Below are 21,093 nucleotides of genomic sequence, written 5' to 3' on the forward strand. Positions count from 1 at the left end.
TAGTCACCAACGATTTAGCTCCTTAACACAGGAAGTCTATTTTCTTTAGAAACGACGATTTTCAGCATCGAACGGCGCATACCTAAAGCATGGATCATCATGAATCTGGACGCACTGTTTATTATACCATAGCGCTCCTAGTTGTCGGATCGGGAAAGTTTTGACAGTTGGGGATTTTTTTTTATTATCTGACAATTTGCGCCGGGGGTCTTCAGATCTTCCCCAAAATTGAAAATTTGGTTCATTTTTGCGACTTAAAAACACATGTATTTTTTCAGATTTCAAACTTTTTTATTTTTTGAGTTAGCTTCGGTTATATTTTTTTGTAAATAAAAAATAACCATTTTTCAAAGCTACATAACTCTGTTGTTTCTCAACGGAAATTATAAAATAGCACATCAAAATGCATTGAAATTTTATCAGCTTTCCAAACAGAATAGTTGAAAAAAATTAAAAAATGACCTTCAACATGAAAAGTTGTAAATAAACTTTAAATGGCGTCTAAAAGTACCGTCTGCACCACCGAATATTTTGCAAAAAATACCATTGTATAGCTCGATTCATGATGCAACTTTCATCTGAAGACACCAAAGTGGGCCATTAACACCTTGAAGAGTTATGAAAGAAATAATGACAATAAATCTCTTTTTTTGCATCGAAAACAAACAATGGTCGAACAACTGCACTCACATATGGAGAAAGCGCGCACTTCTAACAACATGGAAACAAAAGAACTTACTAAAGCAGGTAAAAAACACTACTTTTTCGTGCTTTGTAGAGTGTTTGCAGCAAAACTGACTTCAAATTTTAACCAAAATTCTTAGTATCGTATTGTTAATGTGATATAACTAATAATGGGAATGTTGCTTTTACAACCTGGTCATATACTATATAACTTATTCATTTTTCGATCAAAGATCATTGTGAAGCATAATCAATGCCAATAGTAGAAGGATCAGTCCCTGTGTTTGGGAACACAAAAATGTGATCAAAAAAATGAAATATAGACGTGCATAGTTTTTATATCGGGAGCTAAGCACTGGACACCAAAATCCTTCCCATCGATCAAAAAAGTATGAAAAAGTGGCACAAATGTTGTAGAAAAAATCAAAGAGCTCAGTATGGCCAGCCCAGGCTGTAAAATGATGAAAATATGGTACTTTTACCGTATTCGTTTTCTACATTCGCCCAGTTTTCAGGTTTACCATACTAGAACGAACATAATTCGTCGTCAGTGTTTTGCTACCTCGATCGCTCACACACGAATCTTCAGTGTTCCACCGTCCATTTTAAATCAAATCTGGGGAATTACGGATGCAAAACTTAGCGCATAAACTTCTAAAAATGACAGTAAAATTTGCAAAACTTGTTGTGACCTGGTGCAAAACTGGGTATAAACGAATACGTTATTAGATTTTTGGATATAACATGCAGTCAGTTCAGCTGCAACAATCTACCGCCCCTTCTTTCATAACAGTCCCTTATACAAAAATAAGCAAGCGAGACAATCAGCTTTTTCTGTTTTGGAATATATTTTTAAATTGTGACCACCACTTTCAGCATAAACGAAAATCGTTTCTAGGTTGTCATAATAAATCGTTAGACATGAAATTTTCGAAATTGGGTTATTGGTAAGATCGAGAGCACCATTTTTATTCATTATGGGACTGATAATCGACCATATTTAAAAGCTTTTTCGAATCTACTAGCATAACAGTCCCATACAAAATATATTTTCCTCACCAAGCTACTTTCTAAGACTTAAATTTGATCATTTTTGAACTTCTAAATGCAATTGTCAGAAAAAGAAACATACTTTTGCAAAAAATATCATGAATTCCACATTGTAAGTTGAATCTTTTTACGATTTTAGATTGCATCCGATAGTTTTTCGCTCAGGAAGTCATTCCTTAGAAAGTCAGACCTGCCTTCGAAAACTAGTGTGCATCATTCGACATCAAGTGAGTTAAAAAAATGTTTAAATGATTCGAAGCAATAAACCAAAGACTATTTCGCCGAAAGAAACATTGAAAAGTAACCAAATCCGTGGTATTTCACATATGGGACTGTTATTCAGGTATATTTCATATAGGACAGCCACGAATTGATTTTTTTCTAGAACAAAACCTCTTTTTTTAGTCTTTTATGTTGAAGCCTTATGTTGACCTAAAATGACGAAAATTCATAAGGGACTGTTATGCGAGTAGGGGCAGTCTGAAAAGGACTAAAAATAGTGTTTTTTACCAGCTTTGATAAGTTCTTTTGTTTCCATGTTGTTAGAAGTGCGCGCTATCTCCATATGTGAGTGCAGTTGTTCGACCATTGTTTGTTTTCGATGCAAAAAAAGAGATTTATTGTCATTATTTCTTTCATAACTCTTCAAGGTGTTAATGGCCCACTTTGGTGTCTTCAGATGAAAGTTGCATCATGAATCGAGCTATACAATGGTATTTTTTGCAAAATATTCGGTGGTGCAGACGGTACTTTTAGACGCCATTTAAAGTTTATTTACAACTTTTCATGTTGAAGGTCATTTTTTAATTTTTTTCAACTATTCTGTTTGGAAAGCTGATAAAATTTCAATGCATTTTGATGTGCTATTTTATAATTTCCGTTGAGAAACAACAGAGTTATGTAGCTTTGAAAAATGGTTATTTTTTATTTACAAAAAAATCTAACCGAAGCTAACTCAAAAAATAAAAATGTTAGAAATCTGAAAAAATACATGTGTTTTTAAGTCGCAAAAATGAACCAAATTTTCAATTTTGGGGAAGATCTGAAGACCCCCGGCGCAAACCCGTCAGATAATAAAAAAAAATCCCCAGTTGTTTGTTCGGAAATGTTTCCTCTATCAGTGCTGAAAATTTCATTACGATTCTTTTGTTTCAAAAAAGTTACACGTGATGGAAGCCGCTGGGCGAAAATTAATTTTGGACACTCACGTAAAAAACCGCAAAATCGTTAAAAATGGTTAAATTGACCGTGTGCAGAGTTCTCAAACGTTTCCGTGAGAAGCATACTATCGATCGGCAAGATTTTAATGGATCTAAGGATCGGAAACTGCATATGAAGTTGTTGAGAACGATCAAAGCAAACCCAGGGCAGTCGGACTACGACATTGCCAAGAAATTCAATGCCGACCGGTGCACCGTCAGGAGGAATACGATCTTTTCGGCCCAGTACCAACCAAACCGGACATTGAAGCAGAATATGTAGTAGCCAAAGGACGTGCCCGGCAGTTGTACAAAAAGGTATTAGCGAAGTACGACGGATGCATCCTCATGGATGACGAAACATACGTGCAGATGGATTTTGGGCAGCTTCCTGGCCAAACATTTTATAAAGCCACTGTTCAGGGTGATGTCTCCCACAAGTTCAAATTCGTTTTTGCCGATAAGTTTGCAAGAAAGTGTTTGGTCTGGCAAGGTTTTTGCAGCTGCGGACGAAAAACCCCGGTTTTTGTGAAATGGACTCCAAAATGTACAAGGAGGAGTGCCTGAAAAACGTTTTTTTCTGTAAATTAGATCTCACAAAGGACCTATAAAGTTTTGGCCAAATTTGTCAAGCTTCCACTACAGTAAAGAGTTAGTACAGTGGTATCGGGACAACGGGGTGGATTTTGTAGAAAAGGACATCAACCCACCCAACTGCCCTTAATTCCACCCTATTGAAAATTGCCCAATGTCAAGCAGAAGGTGAAGAAAAATAGTAGGAAGACTCGGGATGCAACAGAAATGAAGAGATGGTGGAACAAAATAACAGCAAACAGGGTGTCCAAACTTTGATGAGTGGTATTCGACGAAAAGTTCGAAATTTTATCAAAAACACATCGGAAGAATTTTTCATTATTTTTACTTTAAAAGTGCAATAAAAAACCTACATTTTGAGTACAAAACATTCTTATTTCGTTCACATAGCTCCGAGATAGACCCGTTTTAATGCGTCCAGATACATGATGATCCATGCTTTAGTTTGTTTTTCTTTGTTACTATCAACAACCATCAAACAATCATCATTCGCCCTTGATGAAAAAATTGCGCATAGACGACGTCGAATCATTCGACGTCTTCTAGACTCGCTGACGATCATGTTTCGCCACGAATGCTTCACGAAGGAAAACGATTTAATTCTAGGAACTCAAGAGGTGCCCAAAAACCAAATCTATGTCAATATTAGCTTATTTTCCTCTCAAGTTGTGTAAATTGTTTATTGAATATGGGTCTTCTTAGTCTTTATCCCGGGAACTGTTCGGCTAGTAACATTCTTCCTTGAGGGTGTGAGTCTGGGCATGAATCAACAGCATCGTCATCAACTCGCGCCGAATCAACTCGCTAACGAATGGATTCAGTGGCGAAGCAAATGATTGCTGGAGTAAGAATGACTGTAAATCGGTAACAAGGAACGCTAGACAACGCAAACAGAACGAAAAATCATTGCTCATAGTTCACTAAGACGGCATTCTTCTGTTGCATGTTTTGATTCGAAAGCTCGTTTAAATAGCATAACAAACTCCATGTATTTACCGAGGTTTTCGCCTGGTTGGTAGGCAAAAGGATCGGTTTTTTAAGCATTTCGTGTAATCCGAGGTTTCACTAATCCAAGCTCGTCCTTCCCTCAACTACCTCGTATAAGCGGGGTTCTACTGTACATTGAAAACCTTATCCTTTTGCTCTGATTTTGCATATCACCCAGGCGCATACATACTTAGCTTGGTAAATATGTTCCTGGATCTTGTATAAACATGGTAACTCGGATAACACGGAATTTCGGATAAGCGAGAAACTTGAGAAAAGGAATCCAAAAGATTCCAAGTTTTTTTTGTCTGTATAGTACGGATGCTGTTCTCATCCAGGAATACCAGATGTTGAGGATAAAAAATCAGGGCAATTTGGAAAAAAAAGTTTGTGTATGTCTGTGCACAAGGATGCTCTAATTTGGTACAAACAAAAATTTTAACGCTGTGGGAGGGGTGGAGGGAAGTTGTTTTGTATTCGGGTTATATTCGATTTCAGAATTATACAAACACAGTTTCTCACCACGTACCATGCCGATCTTAATCGAAAATTAAATTTTAAATTTTTAGTATATGTGGTACTTACGGGTCATATCCAATACATGAATATTGATTTCATCACTCTTTTGTGTTGTGAACCTACTTGGTTGAAAGATTCAACTGGATCAAAGCAATCGAAGGATTCCTTTTAATTCAACCACGGTAAACGAAAAGTTCAGATACCGCTATTTCGATAGCAACTTACTATTCTTCTTCAGTGAGCGTATTCGATTTCATCACTCTATTTTGAAAGTCTGTTAAATCTGGACACCCTGAGGAAACATCAGGGCAAAATCTGTGACTGACCAATATCTGGACGAAGGGTCAAAAGTCTGTGTTTCACAGACAAATCTAGGCACCTGGCATCCCAATTCTCATCAGATAGAAAATAGCAATATTTCTTAGCTTAAAAAACGCTTAGCTTTTGAGAATTGTATGGCTAGCAAGGAAAAGCAAAACGAGACGATTCCTGCCAAATAAACATGTTGGTGTGAACCATCCGAATTGAAAATGGAAAGATTTAAGCTATGTTTGATTGCAAAATTTATGACAAATCATGAATTAATAATATTCCTGCGGTTGCATCTCTCGTCAATTGCATCTGTTGCAGCCGAGCGTGAGCCAAATATCCTGTTCCTCCGGGCGGCTCTCAATCGGTCGTTGTAAATGTGCTGGGCTGTGGGGGTGGGTGTTGTGTGTCCTGTTCCATATTTGCCAAACAATGAACGGTCCTCGGTTGTTCGGTGGCATGGAACTCAAAACTGAAAACTGAAACAATCTCCGATATAAAATACATTCTGGACATGTCGTCATCCACGTGTGTATTGTGTTCTTTTTTGTTTTATTTTTATATGTGTTTTCGGATTGTTTGTGCATCCTTCGACTCACTCGGCGGGAACCATTGGGGCATAAAAATGAGACATGTAGAATGTAATTTTTCATTTCTGCTCCACTAACTGCCCAGCAGCGCGTGTTCTGGGTAATTAGCAATATGCTCCCTCAACTGATGAGATCATGCATGGGAAAGGACCTGGCGCATGATGTCCTGGAATGCATTATGCTTGCTGGCGTGTGTAGAAATAATGTGCGTGCATGGTTTGCAATCACGGCCGCAGATTAATCAGCCGCCGGTGGTGTTGAAACCATTTGTTTCGGCTGTATCATAATGACTGACATGCGAAGGACACGTAGTCGAAAGTATTACAATAAAAATCGTGTTAAACAATCCGTCGAGCGAAACTATTTTCTGTAAACGTTTTATGTGACGCCCTTATTTTAACAATACAAAAACACAAGTCAAACAAAATTTTGTTCAGGTTTAGTAAACCTCTTCTACATTTTGTTGATCTTCTTAACAAAAAAGGCTTTATCGAATAATTCAATTAAAAAGATTATTTCTAATAAATAACTCTAGCTTAGATTTCATGTAGAGCATTATCTTCAAATATATTAGAAACGCTTGTCGTCCTGTTAATTTTAGCGTTAAGCTCCTATGGTCTGTATTCAACCAGTTCATTTGAACCAGAGATATCCGGTAGTTACGTGGTAAGAGGTTCACAAATGTTAAAAAGCATTTAAAATACATAATTTTAAAATCAAATAAGATATTCCAGAAAATACCAATAAATCTGAAACATAAAAAATTGGTGAAGGCAAACCAAACGGAGATAATTGAGTTCAAAGTTCACTGCCTTACCATTATTTAGATATAATTTTAAAAGATACATATCTTATTGAGTCATTGTTCCCACGTTTCGGATTCATTTGAGAGCAAACAACCACGGAGCTAAATCTGCTCCCACTCTTTAAGCGGCAAGAAGGAATGAGAAGGAGTGACAACTTGGCTCGTTAGATACAGCCCGGTAAGCGCGTCCTCTCAAAAATCGACAGAGAATTCACAAAATCGAGTACTGGGTATAGCGACTTAGGAAAAAAACGGCTATATTTCGGCGACACTCGCGCATGCCGAGGCCGATATTTCTTCTTATTCGACTTGGGAGCATTTTTCTGAAGAACTTAACTGGGCCGACTGGGCGACGGCTGCTCGTTTAATATTATTATTAAAGTTCTTGCAAGACAAATATTGATGAACATAAATTGATTGAAAAAAAATTTAAATATGAATTATGATTAAAAGGTTGCTTGAAAGCTCTCCAAACTTTTCAGTTATAATTTTCAGTAAATGTTTTCTATTGGCTTATTTTCCCAATAAATGGTAGTCGGTAATGTGTCGGTAACTATTCGAAAATTTCTTTGGATGCCCAAGACCCCTCGAATCGGAAACAAATTAAATTCAAATCGGTTGTTTTCACTAGGTGTAGTGTGTTCAGAAAAATTTCCAAGAGGTTCTGGACATTTTTCTAGAGATCCAAACAGAAGTGGCTTCAAATATAAGTGTCTGCCGAGCGTATCCAAATCGCAGAAGCAACTTTTACGTTATGGGCGCCAAGTATAACAAATGTGTTGGCTAGCGGGTTCAGCGGTGGTGAAACTCCTTCACTATGCCTAAGGGTCGGCTTAAGCTACAAGACGATTCGGCTAGCCAAGAAAACACTTTAATAATCTTCGAAACCTCCCACGTTTATTGTCACCCATTTGACTTTAGATTTTGGTCATGCGCACAATTAGGCCAACGTCCCCCTTCTTATGTCTACCTTCTACCTCGTATCTGAAATGGCACTGCGGGTGCGTCGGTTGAACGACAATACACCTCCTTCATCTAACCGGCCTTACTGCTTCGCAAACCCCCAAGTTAGTTGTAGGTCGATAACCTCAGCTGCGTTGTAGACGGGCTGACGATCTTGGGAAGCACCAGCGGGTGACCTTTACAGCACTCACTGATCGATGCTCGGGTTGTTGGCGGACCGAAGGATCGGTTGCTGAGCGTAGGTGGATTTAGGCGGCGATAGCGTTTCGGTGACCGGTGGCCGCTGGATTAGGAAGCGGTGGTAGCAATGGCGGATTTCACTCCTTTGACAAAGGTAAAACCTCGGGGTCCTTTTAGGAAATCGGGATAGGGTTTTAGAATGGCGTTGAGAACGGTGGTCACGGCTGCTACGGTGTATGGTTTTTTGGGTTACCTGAATATCCAGAGAATTCGGCTCTTTCGGATTCAAACAGTTTCACTATTTTCACTATGGTTTTGGACACGTTTCTGTGCTGTACTGTGTTCGGCTTATTTTAGTGAAATGGCCAATTATTGACCCCGTAGCCGCGTAGAATGACCTAAGACATCAAGGTTCTTTCGCGCCATCGTGATCGACGTGGCACATTTACTATTGCCGAGAACAAAAGTCCAACAACCACCGACACTATTGACCGAGAACTTGTTACAGATTATCGTTTTAATTGTTATCGACCTCGCCACTGTACCAACGTCCTCAAAACTATTTTATGCCGACGATCTTAAAATTTTCAAAGTTGTGAATAACGATTTCGATAGCTCGTTGCTCCAGAGGGACATGGTGTCACCGCAATAGCATGGAAGTCAATGTGGATAAATGCGATAACATTCACTCGTAAGAAGTCGCCCCTAATATTTGATTATGTAATGAACTCGACTCCCCTTGACAGAAATTCTTCAATCAATGACCTAGGGCTACTTCTAGACTCCAAGCTTTCATTTGACGAGCATATTTCTTTCGCCACTAACAAAGCATACGCAATGCTGGGTTTCATTAAGCGGAAGACTTTCGTGATATCTACTGCCTGAAAGCTATCTACTGCTCACACGTGAGAAGTACCTATTTTGGAATATGGAATCCAAGTGTGGGCGCCGTATTACGCCCTGCACTCAGAGCGCATTGAAAGAGTACAGAAAAGATTTCTCTGATACGCTCTTCGTCAATTACTCTGGAAAGACGCAACGCATCTTCCGCAGTACGAGAGTAGGTGCAATCTGATCCATCTCCCGACGCTGCTGGCGCAACACAGAAAGCTACTTCAACGACTTTTCGTTTACGACCTGTTGTGCAATAATATCGACTGTAGTGAACTCTTATTTCATCTGCCAATAAACACACCTCCGCGAACTTCACGCCAACAACAATTCTTCCGGTTCCCGCCTTTCCGCACGCTTTACGAACTCAACAATCCCATCTGGACATGCTGTAGGAGATTCAACGAGACGAGCGACCATTTCGATTATAACGTAACAAAATTAACTTTTAAAAGAAGAATTTTTAGTTTGTAAATAATCTGTGCATAATTTAGTATTTAGAAGACTAAAACAAATAAATAAATTAATAAATACATCAGATCTTTTTTAAGGAGAGTTCCCTTAGATTTTCAAAATGTCACCATTAGCTGAAAGGACATCAGATGACTTGTCACTTCTAGGACGTTTATCACAGAAGATATTGGGTTACAGTGTAATCTAGGACAAAACATGTCAAAACAGGTGCCAAGCTATTTGAAATTGTTTTTTTTTTCTTATATCGAATTAGATGAATGTCGAATTTTTGCCACATGTCCTCTAGTTGCCAAAAAGAACGATGATCTTGAACCTTAAGCATACAATACTTTCTACGAAACGTATCAACACGGCCGAATCGGAACGATTTCTTGAGAAACTTGTAAAAAAGGGAAAATCTGAACAGAATCTAGGCATTATTCACAAAACAGACGAAAGCGAATAGAAATTAAATTACTTAAAATTTAAAGTTTTCATCGAATCACAGCAGCCGTGTTCAATCGAATCTAAGGTTTAAATTTACTCTAAAAAATCGTTTTGTGACTCAAAATTAAAAAAAATCAAAGAAACATTTGAGTTTTTTATTAGTGAAATCCGGAAAGTTTAAAAAATATCTGGCCATCCCGATCAGATTTAACTTTTCTTGAAATTTTTATTTAGTTTATGGGCAAGTCTGGATATATCAAGACAATTTGGAATAAACGATAATCAAAGTATAAAGCTATGAACAGTGAAAAAACACGGATACACCTAAAATGTTTTCCTGAAACCATAAATTTTTGATGATTTTGAAGCTTTTTCAACATAACTTTTGGATATTTTATAAATTATCCAACATCAGTTGGAAAAATTGACAAGTCTATTTTTGTAAAAATTTATAAAAAAAATAATATTCGGCCTATTCGACCGAATACCTAGTTCAACTATTCGGTGAGCCGAACATTCGGCTTAACGGTTTTTGGCTTTATTCGGCCTACCAAATATTCGGTACATCTCCACTTTTTATATAAAGGGTGTTCACATCAAAAAGTGGTCAACTAAAATTTTCCGTATTTTTTCTAATCATTCATATAAAAAAAACCTGAACTCCCCTCATTTTGTAGGTGTGCGTGTGTGAAGAAACTAGAATGATGCTTTTATTTGGCTTTTTCTTGTCACTGAATATGAGTATTTGACGCTCTAGCCAAAACCAACAAAACCCAACAACAACATTCTATTTGACTTTCGACATTAGATCTTTAGTTTTTAAGATGGCATCTAAGCAAGAGGAGCTACATACGAATCAGAATTTTGTACATGCGTCGTGAAAATCCAATCTACACGCACGCATAAATCGCAAAATCGTTGAATGTGGCAAAATCAGCCGTCACCAAAGTAATAAAAGTTCTCTCGGAAACGTATTTCGACAACTAGGAAGCCGGGATCTGGGGGAAATCGATATTCGGAAGCCGCAGTGGCGAACAGAAGAATGGCTAGCACTTTCAAGCGAAACTCCAATCTCTTCTTTCGAGATGTCGTTAATAAGTTAGAATAAAACCGTGCATGAAGCCTAAAACGATCCGAAATATCAAGTTATACGAAGGTAGTGACTGCTAATCGCAAGGAAAAGCAAAACCTTACGGCAAAAACAAGATCTCGGAAGCTGTTTATTTGGCATCCTGCCATTATGAAAAAAGGCCATGGAGTGGTATGCCGCTAACAACATTCATGTTGTGCATAAGGATAAAAACTCTCCCAACTTCGCCCAATGGAACAATATTGGACGAAAATTAAGCAAAACCGTAAGAAGACCAGAAAAACTGTACACAGCGAGAACTAGTTTAAAGCAAACTGGTGTTCTGCACCGAAGAAAGTGGATAAGGTGACTGTACAAAATCTGATGACATGCGTCAAACGAAATTCTCACCAATTTGGACTAGGTCGACCGGAATCTAAACTGAATATTTTTTCCGTCTTTTATACATTTGAACTTAAAAAAGAAAGATACTTTGATTTTTTTCATTGATAAATAATCAATCAACACGCAATTTAGTTTGACCAGGTTTTGATCCGAACACCCTTTATATAGACTAGCTGATCCCGTACGAACACCGTTTCGCTTTAACTTTTAATATGTGATGAAAATTTGTGTTTGAATGGTTATTAAGATGCCTTTTCACATTGATATTTCATAAAATATTAAAGAGTATGTTTGAACGACCCTCTTTCTTGTCTCTAAAAGAAGTTAGTATTCTTCGGAAAGCTTCTTTACCAATTGATGTAGGGCAACGGACTAATTTTGGACCGGGTCAATATTTTAACTACCTTGTAGCTTTTTGCCTATATTTCTCTAATAAATCATGTTATTCATAAAAATTTTGAACAAAAATAGTTAAAGCTACTTCTTATGATTCTAACCACATCTAAAATTTTATTTAAGTAAGCTGTTAACGGAGAGAAAATTTTAAATAAAGTTTTGATTTTTCACAGTTGGACCGAATCAGGGCCATTTCAGGAGTACGTGCCATTATTAGAGTCAACTTTCAAGAGGTTCGCTGCATAGCTGTGATGAATTTTACAAATACAAACATGTTCACAGCTATGATAAAACACGTGAAAACTGTTTTGCAAGCTCGAAAAAGCAAAATAACTGGCTTTAATAGCAATTTGACCTATGTCGAAAATTGGCCCTACTGTATTCCTTAGGGACTTATTTTGGACCACTCAACATAACCTGGGTATTTAACTTGCTGTTAAATGTTCATGAACGTAATAAGACGTTGTACGACGATATAAAAGAATGATACACACTATTTCAATCACTCATTATGCATAAAGTTTGTAATTTAAGCATGATTTTATTTAATCAACTCGCCAAAGCCCAAACTCGCCATTACACGAGGTTCACTAAAACCAAGCCAATCAGAGTTTTAACTTACTTTTTGTGCATTATGCTTTGAATCATGTTAATCTAACAATCTACATCAATGGCAACTGTTTGATAAGCAGTTGTTAAAAGCTACAGCTTAAAGAAGCCTCAAAACATGAAAACTTGTACTTGCACCAATTTTGTATTAAGTCATTGTTTTTTATGCTTCATAAGAAAATATTGAAAGCCAGTAAAATGAGTCCATTCAGGAATGATTTTCGAGAAAAAAAAATTTGGGTAGGTAGAAGAAACGAAATATTAAACCCCTCTAAAGGAGGAGTTTGTAAAAAATGACAACAAATCGGCATATATGCAACGAGTTTAATTTTTGTAAAAGATGAAATATCTCAGTTAATATTAGCACAATTTTATCAAATAATTTATTCAATTATAGTTATATTATACAGTCCCCCCACAATCATGGGTCACACACAATCATTAGTCACCGAGCATTTGAACAGCTGACTGCTGCTGAACTGAATGAAATTATTTCATACCAAATTTTTTTAATTTATCTATAGTTTCATCAAAATGCATTAAAAATATTATGTGTGCGCTTGATAACAGAAAATTGCTGTTTGAATAGTTTTTGTCATACGTTAACTATTACCTCTTGAACTATCGCACGAATTTCCAATGTTATAAGGTTGACATCTTGAACCGTTAAGCCCCTTATGCGGGTATTTAAAAATTTCCAACAAAATAAATAGGTCTCATATAAGCACAAAGGACTAGTTAACATTTTACAAATGAAACAGAGCGAATAAAATGCGAAATTTAAATTATATTTGCAAAATAAAATTGACCCATAATTGTTACAGCATCTACCAAATTTCACACAATCATGGGTCACTTTTTTGCTAGCAAAGTAAAACATTTCTTGGTTGCTATAGCTCTACCCAAATGCCCCTGGAATTTTTACTATCAAAGAATGCCCGTGAATGTTTGCCAGAAACATGATGATTTCCATGTTGATTTTCGGGTGTTGCCATGGACTTGTATGTGACTAATAATTGTGAGCAATTTGACTAATAATTGTTGCGGTCTTCAATATTGACCCATAATTGTGGTTTTGAAAACCGTTGACTGTTTCGGTAAATTATGTTATTTTTAAACAAGATTTCAATGAAAAACATATTTGAACTCAAAGAAGAAGCATTTAATGACTGAAATTCATGCAATGCTTGATATTTGGTCTACTAACACCCGAATAAACGAAAATTTTGTGGTGGAGGGATACGTTAAGTGACTAATGATTGTGGGGGGACTGTATATATATATATATATATATATATATATATATATATATATATATATATATATATATATATATATATATATATATATATATATATATATATATATATATATATATATATATATATATATATATATATATATATATATATATATATATATATATATATATATATATATATATATAAATATATATATATATATATATATATATATATATATATAAATATATATATATATATATATATATATAAATATATATATATATATAAATATATATATATATATAAATATATATATATATATAAATATATATATATATAAATATATATATATATATAAATATATATATATATATACCTGAAAAACTAGATTTTTAGTACTCTATCGCTTGTAAAATATACACATTTCAATCACCTTTTCCCAAGCTTTGAAACATATATAGGCTATATATATAAATATATATATATAAATATATATATATATAAATATATATATATAAATCTATATATAAGTTATATTTTGATGGCCGAGTTTCGGGTTTTTAAAAACTAAAACTAAACTACACTTCACGACTGACTATTAACGACTGCCTTTATTCAACATTATCTTTCACTGCACAACTCCCGTTCACACGTTGGTTCTGCAATCCGATGCCCCACCGTCTGGTCACGTAGTCCTGGGAACGATTAATTGTCGAATCAGCTAAGATGGTGCTGATGATGTTGTCGCTGTTTCTAGGGAAGCCAGTGTTTCTGCTAATTTGTGTTGCGCTGTCGATAACTACCCCCTCCCTACGAAAGGAACGTCCCGTTCCGTACGTTCTAAGAATCAGCAACACGATGATGATTACCGTTGCAGTGCCAATGAACGAGAAGCTTCCGATCAATTTCCAAAATTTCAAATCCAGGTGGTATTGTTGCAGGTAAACGTGATCAAGCCTTTTCCGGTTAGAAATAGTTTCAGCATTAATTTTCTCCAATTCATATAATTTGTGTTGTTTCCAATTGATTTTTAAATTGTGGAAAGCTCTTTCGATGATATCGATTGGATTTTCAAGTTCGTTGTTCGTAAAGTTTTCTCTGTCGAATATAACGGTACAATTGGTGAATGAAATGAGAACATTTCCATTTATGGTTCTGTTATCTGGACCACAAGTTGATTCTAGCGTCTGATCTTTTGCATTTCTGATCAATATCGTATTATCACTAATAAGTTCCTTGGATGTCTCATTCTGTACCACATAACGGCAAGTGGTTTGTTTTCCATCAATGAGGGATGCTAAGCATTCATCATTAAGTTCTTTTAGATAGGCTGCTTTCTGAACAAAATTGTCTGGTTTTTCAGTAATGTACAATTTACTGGCGGTTTTCAAGATGTGCGTTGGGTATTGGTACAAAATGCGGTTATTTGTTACGAGTGGAAAAATTCGCATAATATCCGATGTTGTCGAGTTTTCCAGTAACGGAACGTGCATAAGGTACAGAAGCATTTTAGAGCTGGTTACAAACTTTGGTGTGACAAACTGTAAAGCTTCATCGGGCAGATTTAAGTTTACTCCTTGATCCTGGATTAACTCTCTGATCGCCAAAATTTCTCGAATCGACAATATTCTGTTATGTGTTATCGATAATTTCGATAACATGATGGCATCTTGGATGTCTTCGAGCATTTTGTTCAGAATGTCTGTATTCATAATTGCGGTGATGATTTCAATGTCATTTATCATAATTTTGTTGAAATTCGCTTGTAACATAACTTCCTTGATGGCGTTAGTCAGGTGCTGAATACGCTTGTCGATGTTCTCGTTAACTTTAAATTGTTGATTGTTTTGATCAATGAGGTCGTTCATGGTACTGTTGATGACTTGAAGGTCTGCGGCGTCCGGAGTCCCAGCAATCCATTTCCAGATCGTTCCAATAGTGTCCCATCTTTTCGAGCGGTGATGTGTACGTGGTTTCAATTGATATAGATTGTTGTACAATTGTTTTGCCTTATATTTAAGGATGTTTTTTAGTGGGTTGTTAGTTTCAACGTTATTTCTATAGGAAAAACTTATAAGTGTTTCTGTCGCTTCTTCTATTGATGATAAATTTATTGGATGTACTATTTTTATTGTTCCAATTTGGATTTTACATTCTCTTTCCTTTACTAGTAAGATTGGGTCGTTTCCAAAATGTTTGATAGATAATTTTTGTGCTTGACAGAAGCATAATGCTATCATGAGTAGTGCTACTCTGTTATTCTAAAAATAAAGAAAAATAAGTATTAGTAATGGATTAGTACTATAATGACATTTCATTTTATTTTTTTCTGTTTTCCTCCTCGGGTTTATGACTCTGCTTTTTATTGTAACAATTGTAGTAGAACTTTATTTCTGTTCAAACGAATCTTGATAGAGGTGTTTTTTTTTTCAATTCAGTATGCATCCTCTCCGCCCTTCGAAAAAAAATCTTGCAATTTGGAATTTTTGTTTTGACTGAATTTTTATTCCAAAAAAGTAAAATTGCAGGATTTTGTTGTGTTGTTAGATCATTAATAACTCTTTGTACTCTTTTATTTTGAAATTGGCAATTAATTTTTACTTGCTCGTTATTTTCTGTTATGAAAATTTTGTTATCAATCTGAAGATTAAGGATTTTTTTTTTGTGATATCTAAGTTAGATCATTATTGTCAAGGTTTCCAGTAATTCCTGTTCTGACCAAATTTAAAAAGTCTCTATTAGATGTAAATTTTGGTTTTAATTCTTTCCAAATTTTTTTTTTTGCTATGTTAAACTTGGTTGACAAAAGTTCGATTATATTTGAGTAATTTCCAAGATATTCGATTCCATTCAGTTTCTGTTGGAGTTTCGTAAAAATGGGTTCGTATAATTCCCTTTTTTTTATATATATGAAAAGTCTGTGTTGACCCGTTTTTACGAAATAGTAGTCATCTTCCAGGACAAGCTGTTCAGGGTTGTTCTCTAGGCTGGAATTGTGTATGGGCTGAGAAACGATTAGTCTAAATAAAATAGAAATAGAAAGGCTTAGAGAGATGAGCGGTGGTTCCAACCTGAAAATAAAAATCTATTAATTTATAGTCTTTTAATATTTTCTTTATGGATCTCCCGTCCAGACCTATCGAGGATTGCTCTTCCTTTATCTTCAATAGCTTTGGTCGGTTGATACTTTTCTTTAGTCTTTCGCTTGATTCCCTGAATCTTTTTAAAGACTATGTCATCGCTATCTATGTGAGGTTTCCCTTCTCTACCCTTGTTATGGTAGTCTAAATTTTTCTTTTGTGTTTTTTCATTTGCCAAAATTACCTCGTCATAGAATTTGTGTCGTTCCTCTAGTATTGCATTAATGTTAAGAGGCCGTTCGTGCCCATCTTTGATTCCATAAAAGATTTCGCGGGGTTTCAGTCCAGTTGCTGAATGAATCGTATTGTTGTATAGCGTAGAAGCTATCCGGAAAATTTCTTTGTTAGTTAGATCCGCATATTGGGGTTTTATGCATCGAAAGATTTCAGCCAGTGTTGAATGAAATCTTTCGACCATACCATTGCTTTCGCTATGGTTTGCAGGCACGAAATGCATCTCGACGTTCATATTATTTGCTAGTCCTCTTATTTCAACTGAGCGTAAAGCGGGTTCATTGTCACAAACGATTAATCCGGGTGTTCCATATGTCGAGAAAAGTTTAAGTAACCCTTTTCTTACATCGGTAATAGTTCTGGATTTGATTGGAATTATTATGCCAAATCTTGAAAATTTATCTATTGCTGATAGAAATATCAAAGGTTGACTCAAAAAGATATCAATATGAATTATTTCGAACGGCTTTTTAGTATTTGGTGTAGTGCCGAAATGAATTTTGTAAGGATGGCGGTCATATTTATTTTTATTGCAAACTTCACACAGTTTTATAAATTGTCTAATTTTAAATTTCATTCTTGGGAAAAAGAATCTTGTACAAATTTGTTTATTATTCTCCCAAATTCCTCTATGGGATGACTTGTGTGTTTGCTCAATGATTACGTTTTGTTCTTCGGCTGTTTGTAAGTCGATTAGAATTGTTTGAGTAATTTTGACTTTAAAAGTCTTACATCTACTAAAATAGTTTTTGTACACAAATTGAATAATGCCCATAACGTTTTCTGGACAAAGAATGCAGTTTACTTTTCTAGTGTCCATATATTCCTTAAAGATCCTTATGATAAGAGGAACCCCAAATATTACTTTAGTAATTGTTCTTCTATGAACCTTTGGAAAAACTTCTTCATAAGTTTCAGATTCTTCATTTCCAATTTTCAAAACTATTTGGTTATGAAAATAGTTCAAGGGTTTTTCTGTAAATGGTACTAAATCAGTTATATCGGAATCTGCAGAATGAGCGGAATCAGATTCATCAGAAATTTCTTCATTTGCATTAATATCGGGTGGAATTCTGGATAAAGCGTCTGCAACCACATTTTGTTTGCCAGGACGATACTTTATCTCATATTGGTATTCTTTTAATTGAAGAGTCCAACGAATAATTTTTGAATTTGGATTTTTCAGACTCAACGCATATGTCAATGGTTGATGATCCGTAAAAAGAGTAAACTTTCTTCCAAATAAATAAGGACGAAAGTATCTTGTTGCCCAGACAATGGCAAGAAGTTCTTTTTCAATTGCCGAGTAATTTTCCTCTGTTTTTGTAAGAGTACGAGAAGCGTATGCTATCGGTCGATCCTTTCCAATCACACCTTGCGAAAGCACTGCTCCTAAGGCAAAATTACTAGCATCGGTTGTTAAAATGAAAGGTTGGTTAAAGTCGGGATAAGCCAAGATATCGCTTTGGGTCAATAGTTGTTTACAAAATTCAAAAGTTTTGATAAACTTTTCATTGTGATCGATTTCCTGTCCTTTTCTCAGTTGACCAGTTAAGGGTTTCGTAATTTTGGCAAAATCTTTTACAAACTTTCTGTAGTAACCAAGAATACCTAAAAATCCTTTCAGTTCTTTTTGATTCCTAGGAACCGGCCAATTCTGAATAGCTTTGATCTTATCCGGATTGGGTTTGACGCCGTTTTCAGTTACTATGTGGCCTAAAAATCCAACTTCTTTCTTTAAAAATTCACTCTTATCGAGTTGAATTTTCAAATTGACATTTTGCAATGCCTTAAAAACTTTTTCGATGCTCTCTAAATGTTCTTGTAGAGATGTTGAATAGATGATTATATCATCCATATAAACTAAGCAACAATTTCCTACAAGATCACGGAGAACATGATCAAGCAACCTCATCAAGGTACGAGGTGCGTTACGTAGCCCAAATGGCATACGCAGATATTCGTATAAACCGTGCTCAACCGAAAATGCAGTTTTCGGAATATCATCCGGGTGAACCTCCACTTGGTGGAACCCAGATTTTAAATCTAATGTAGTGAAGTACTGGCATCTTCCAAGTTTATCTAGGATGTCAGTAATGTTAGGCAAAGGGTACCTGTCGTCAACCGTTTTCTCATTGAGTTTACGGTAGTCTACTACCAGGCGCCACTTTTGCTTTCCTGAAGCATCCACCTTTTTTGGAACTATCCAAATCGGTGAACACCATGGAGATGAACTAGGACGAATAATACCTTGTTCAAGCATTTCATTAATTTGTTTTTGGACCTCTTCTCTGTGTATGAAAGGGTATCTATAGCTTTTCGTATATACTGGAATGTCATCTGTAGTTCTGATCCGATGTTTGACTACGTTCGTAAAAGTCAAATCGGTGCCTTCTTCGTAAAAGACATCGTATTTCGATAGAACTTTTAATAATTTGGATTTCTCCTCATAATTGAGGTGTTCGAGTCTTAAATTTGACTCAATTTTATGAGAACCCCTAAACTCTTTCCTTTGTTTTATAAGTTCAAAATTGTCTATTTCCATATGCATGGAGATAGCATCAACATAGTTGGCAAATAATCTACACTGTTTGGTGTCCCGTTTAATGTTAATCAGTGGAACACACGTTTTGAAATTGGACGCGTAGTATAAACCAGACGGAATAAAGACATCCTCGGCTACTTCTACATCGTTATTCAAAACAAAGTCCCCCTGGCACACGGGTACTGTTATTTTATGAACTGCTGACTGGTGTTCATGGAAATTTACAATAATCGCGTCTGGATATTTTTTATGTAAAGAAAACGTATATCCATTCACGATGATATTATTGGCCGCCGTATCAATAACGACACCAAGGTCTACCATGGTTTCATAACCGATGAGGCCATGGAAATATTCGTGGAATTTAAAAATTTTAAATTTCTGGGGTTTTTCAAAAATTTGAGGAAACATATTTATAAACACATGTTTGTTTATATTGAACGTTCCGTAAATGTTTTTCACTTTTGACGCGGGTCCATTTAGCATAATTTCAGTAGGTACAACATTTGGAGATAAATAATTTTTATTGGCTCCGGTATCTATTAACAATCTTAACACGCCATATTTTGTGCAGACTTTAAGATACGGAAGGAAATTGTTTTGTGTCATTCTGGCTGTTGTGGGCCGAAAGAATGATGAAAATTTAAGTCTTCGTGATTGTTTAGGTGTTTTTCTCTTTTAACGATCCCCGAACCCCGTGTTTGTGATTGAAATTTATTAGGATTGTTATTATTTTGTTGATAATTATTATTTTGTTGATAATTATTATTTTGTTGAGAATTATTATTTCTATTATAATTTGGTCGGTTATAAGCCGGCCGGTTATAATTTGGTCGATAATAGTTTGATTGATTATGATTTTGTTGATTAGAATGTAATTGAGTCTGTGGGTTCTTGTTTCTGTCTGCTTTTCTGATAGCAGCATTGGTTTGTTCTAAGGCGCATTCGTACGCCGATTTTAAATTTTCCGGTCGGTAGATCCGGGTTAGATTAGAGATTTCTCCCTGTAATCCATCAATGAAAGCTTGTTTGATCATTTCTTCATAATTAGCAGAAATGATTCTGGCACAGGGGCGCATCTCTTCGTTTAGATTTATTTTCGCCTGTATATCGGCTAAGAGTGTTTTACACTCTTGGTAGAATAATGTAACATCTCTGTTACCCTGTCGAAGAGACGGTATTTTTGCCCCTAGTGTGTGCAAATCACGCTTATCCCCGAATATTTCTTTCAGTAGTGCCTTCATATTCTCCCAAGTTGAACCACAATGGTGTGCGAGCAAGGCTTCACTGGCCCTACCAATTATTTTGTCCCTTATTATGTTCTCCCACAGTGGCATCACTATTGAAACATCACTAGCCCTTACGTCCCTTAGACAGAGACTTAATTTTATCTCTACCGAATTCAGCCAGGCGGGGAGGTATTTTGCGTCCCCGTCATAGGTCGGAATTAATTTGAGCGGATCGGGTATTTTAGTTAAATTAGAGTGTGCCTGAAATTGTTCGTTTGAATTTGTCGCAACACTTGCTGAGTTAATTGAAAGCCTTTCCAGCTGCGCGCGCTGGTTTTCAATCAATGCAGCCAACTCTTCGATTCTCTGTTGTAATTCATCCGATCTAGTCGTTGGAGCCATTTTTTTTTCTAATTATGATCACTGGAAATTTTTGATACTCCAACTTTGTTTCTTGTGAAAAGTGTGCTTTTTGCTTTTTAAATTTTCCTTATTAAGGTTGAATAATCACTAAACGGTAAACCACCGTTTTTCACTTGAACTCTAGCCTA

This window comes from Uranotaenia lowii, chromosome 1 (assembly GCF_029784155.1).
Source record: "Uranotaenia lowii strain MFRU-FL chromosome 1, ASM2978415v1, whole genome shotgun sequence".
In the NCBI taxonomy this organism is placed as follows: domain Eukaryota; kingdom Metazoa; phylum Arthropoda; class Insecta; order Diptera; family Culicidae; genus Uranotaenia; species Uranotaenia lowii.